This window comes from Triticum aestivum, chromosome 3A (genome assembly GCF_018294505.1).
Source record: "Triticum aestivum cultivar Chinese Spring chromosome 3A, IWGSC CS RefSeq v2.1, whole genome shotgun sequence".
Lineage (NCBI taxonomy): Eukaryota > Viridiplantae > Streptophyta > Magnoliopsida > Poales > Poaceae > Triticum > Triticum aestivum.
The window spans coordinates 563,846,586-563,851,534 of NC_057800.1; positions in this window are offsets into that span (position 1 = coordinate 563,846,586).

The following is a 4,949-nucleotide window of genomic DNA, read 5'->3' on the forward strand; positions in this document are numbered from 1 at the left end:
GCCACAGTAACTAGATGAAACCCACTAGCATGTGTAGGAGTTGATTGAGCCATGTATGTGTGTCCTACCTTCCTATGCCTGCTATGCTTAGAGTTGTGTCAGGTCTGGTCCATCTGGGTGATGGGCTAGAGTGAAATGGTTATATCGGTAATGTGAGGGATGTGATGAACATGATTTGGTAAAGGTATCGATGAGAGGCCATGTAGGAGTACATGGTGGGTTGTTTCATTGAGGTCGTCCATAAGAACTGAAATCTGTATGTGTGATTTAAGATGCAGTTACTACCATATGTTGGGCCCGAAACCAATGGACCCTCTCGGCTTCTTAATCACCCTAGTACTCTGTCCAGGAGTTGCAAATAGTTTCTGGTGTTTGTAGGTTATGTGTTGGCGGCCGTGCTAGCGCTGACCCTAGGGGTGGGCTATGTTGCGGTAGATACACCGTGGCACGGTGTACCGAGTCACCCGTTTGGTGTCTCGGGAACCCTGTTCACATTGTTCGAGGCTGTATGTGGAAACCTCGGCCGGACTCCCTGCGGATGGAACCTGGATAGGAGATAAACCTGGACTAGAGACTTAAGTGTTTAGGTAGGCCATGGCCGACACCCTCGCTGGGCTTCCGCTTGAAGGTTGTCGAGCACATGTCGTGTAAACGGCGGTAAGTGGTGAAAGCGTGTATGAAGAAGTACACCCCTGCAGGGTATAGAACTATTTGAATAGCCGCGTCCGTGGTAAAGGACTACTTGGTTGCCTATACAGTTCATAGACAAGTTAATGGTTACTACTAAAAGACCCAAGATAAGTGTAAGTACCGAGGATGGCCCTCTCGTAGGATGACGAGAGAGGATCCCCGGTGGAGTATTGTGTTGGTGAGTAGTGGACTCGTGTGCGAAAACTATTTTACTAGTGGAGTTCCGTAGGATAGCTTAGCCAAGAGTCAAAGCTGGCTTGCTGCAATAACCCCACCACCTTCTTGAGAATGAGCATGTATAGTAGGTTCTGTTGTAAGACTTGCTGAGTACCTTTGTACTCATGTTTGCTTAATTACTATTTTCAGACGACAACACCGCCCCCTCCGATGGGTTCTACGTAGACCTTGACATTGACGAGTGACTAGCCACCCAGGTGGTGATCCTGGCCATGGAGGGCCCTATGTAGATAGACAGGCTTCGAGAAGCCTTCTTGCTTTCTAGTGTCTGTACTCAGACCATTTACTTCCGCTTGTGCTTGTATGATTGTATGACTTGAGTGTCGGGTCATGTGACCCCTATCTGTATGAACATGTTATGTATGGCTCTCTGGAGCCTTTAAATAAAGTACTTGAGTTGTAGAGTTTTGTTGTGATTCCATGTTGTATGTACTCATATCGGGCATATTGTGTGTATGATTGAAATGCTTGGTACGAGTGGGATCTGACAATCTAGTTGTTTATCCTTGGCAGCCTTTCTTATGGGGAAATGTAGTCTAGTGTTCCTCGAGCCATAGTAGTCCGCTACAGCCCGGTTCACCGGAGTCCTGCTAGCCCAGCACTACTGCTCAGGACACTTGACTGGCCGGCATGTGTTTCACGTCGTTCCTATGTTTGTCCCTTCGGGGAAATGTCACGCGGTGACATCCGGAGTCCTGCCTAGCCTGCTATAGCCCGGGTTCCCCGGAGTCCTGTTAGCCCAGTGCTACAGCCTGGAATCACTCGCTGATGACCGACATGCTCGATGTGATTCATGTATGCCTGTCTCCATAGGTCTGTGCCACTTGGGTTCACGACTAGCCATGTCGGCCCGGGTTCTCTGTCATATGGATGTTAGCGACACTGTCATATACGTGAGCCAAAAGGCGCAAACGGTCCCAGGCCATGGTAAGGTGACACCCGTGGGATACCGTGCGTGAGGCCGCAAAGTGATATGAGGTGTTACCGGCTAGATTGATGTGATTTGGAATCGGGGTCCTGACAGTTTGGGGGTACGTAGGTATATATAGGAGGAAGAAGTACGTCGGTGGAGCAACATGGGGCCCACGAGGGTGGAGGGCGCGCCCAGGGGGGGTAGGCGCGCCCCCTACCTCGTGCCTTCCTGGTTGATGTCTTGACGTAGGGTTCAAGTCCTCTGGATCACGTTTGTTCCAAAAATCACGTTCCCGAAGGTTTCATTCCGTTTGGACTCCGTTTGATATTCTTTTTCTGTGAAACTCTTAAATGGGCAAAAAAACAGCAATTCTGGGCTGGGCCTTCGGTTAATAGGTTAGTCCCAAAAATAATATAAAAGTGTATAATAAAGCCCATTAATGTCCAAAACAGAATATAATATAGCATGGAACAATCAAAAATTATAGATACGTTGGAGATGTATCAAGCATCCCCAAGCTTAATTCCTGCTCGTCCTCGAGTAGGTAAATGATAAAAATAGAATTTTTGATGTGGAATGTTACTTGGCATAATTTCAATGTAATTCTCTTAATTGTGGTATGAATATTCAGATCCGAGAGATTCAAGATAAAAGTTTAATATTGACATAAAAGTAATAATACTTCAAGTATACTAACTAAGCAATTATGTCCTCTCAAAATAACATGGCCAACGAAAGTTCATCCCTACAAAATCATATAGTTTAGTCATGCTCCATTTTTGTCACACAAGAATGCTCTCATCATGCACAACCCCGATGACAAGCCAAGCAATTGTTTCATACTTTAGTAATCTGAAACTTTTTCAACCTTCACGCAATATATGAGCATGAGCCATGGATATAGCACTATGGGTGGAATAGAATATAATGATGGGGGTTATGTGGAGAAGACAAAAAAGGAGAAAGTCTCACATCAACGCGGCTAATCAAATGAGCTATGGAGATGCCCATCGATTGATGTTAAAGCAAGGAGTAGGGATTGCCATGCAACGGATGCACTAGAGCTATAAATGAATGAAAGCTCAACAAAAGAAACTAAGTGGGTGTGCATCCAACTTGCTTGCTCACGAAAACCTAGGGCATTTGAGGAAGCCCATTGTTGGAATATACAAGCCAAGTTCTATAATGAAAAATTCCCACTAGTATATTGATACGTCTCCAACGTATCTATGATTTTTGATTGCTCCATGCTATAATATCTACTGTTTTGGACTATATTGGGCTTTATTGTCCACTTTTATATTATTTTTGGGACTAACCTATTAACCAGAGGCCCGGCCCAGAATTGCTATTTTTTTCCTATTTCAGTATTTCGAAGAAACAGAATATCAAACGGAGTCCAAACGGAATGAAACCTTCGGGAACGTGATTTTCTCACCAACGTGATCCAGGAGACTTGGACCCTACTCCACGGAGTCAAAGAGGCGGTCACGAGGGTGGGGGGGCGCCCCCCCCTAGGGCACGCCCCCTGCCTCGTGGGCCCCTCGGTGCTCCACTGACGTACTCCTTCCTCCTATATATACCTACATACCCCCAAATGACCAGATACGGAGCCAAAAACCTAATTCCACCGCCGCAACTTTCTGTATCCACGAGATCCCATCTTGGGGCCGTCATCACGGAGGGCTTCTACATCATCATAGCCCCTCCGATGAAGTGTGAGTAGTTTACCTCAGACCTTCGGGTCCATAGTTATTTGCTAGATGGCTTCTTCTCTCTTTTTGGATCTCAATACAATGTTCTCCCCCTCTCTTGTGGAGATCTATTCGATGTAATCTTATTTTTGCGGTGTGTTTGTTGAGACCGATGAATTGTGGGTTTATGATCAAGTCTATCTATGAATAATATTTGAATCTTCTCTGAATTCTTTTATGTATGATTGGTTATCTTTGCAAGTCTCTTTGAATTATCAGTTTGGTTTGGCCTACTAGATTGGTTTTTCTTGCCATGGGAGAAGTGCTTAGCTTTGGGTTTGATCTTGCGGTGTCCTTTCCCAGTGACAGAAGGGGCAGCTAGGCACGTATTGTATCGTCGCCATCAAGGATAACAAGATGGGGTTTATTTCATATTGCATGAATTTATCTCTCTACATCATGTCATCTTGCTTAAGGCGTTACTCTGTTTTTAACTTAATACTCTAGATGCATGCTGAATAGCGGTCGATGAGTGGAGTAATAGTAGTAGATGCAGGCAGGAGTCGGTCTACTTGTCTCGGACATGATGCCTATATACATGATCATACCTAGATATTCTCAAAACTATGCTCAATTCTGTCAATTGCTCAACAATAATTTGTTCACCCACCGTAGAATACTTATGCTCTTGAGAGAAGCCACTAATGAAACCTATGGCCCCCGGGTCTATTCTCATCATATCAATCTCCATCACTTTATTATTGCTTTGCTTTTTACTTTGCCTTTTACTTTTCACTTTGCATCTCTGTATCAAAAATACCAAAAAATATTATCTATCATCTCTATCAGATCTCACTCTCGTAAATGACTGTGAAGGGATTGACAACCCCTAATCGCGTTGGTTGCGTTGAGCTATTGTTTTTGTGTAGGTACGAGGGACTTACGTGTAGCCTCCTACTGGATTGATACTTTGGTTCTCAAAAACTAAGGGAAATACTTATGCTACTTTGCTGCATCATCCTCTCCTCTTCGGGGAAATCCAACGCAGTGCTCAAGAGGTAGCAAGAAGAATTTCTGGCGTCGTTGCCAGGGAGTCTGCACAAAAGTCAACATACCAAGTACCCATCACAATCCCTATCTCTCGCATTACATTATTTGCCATTTGCCTCTTGTTTTCCTCTCCCCCACTTCACCCTTGCCGTTTTATTTGCCCTCTCTCTCCCAATCTCCTCCTCTCTTTTTTCGTTTTCCTTTTTCTCGCTTGCCTTTTGTTTGCTCGTGTGTTGGATTGCTTGTTTGTCCCTATGTCTGAAATTGGGGAAGTTATCGCCGATATGGGTGATAACAATATCGTAGAAAATTCTGATGCTCCTGCTGAAGAACCCCCTACCTATCATACAAAAAGATTTCGAATC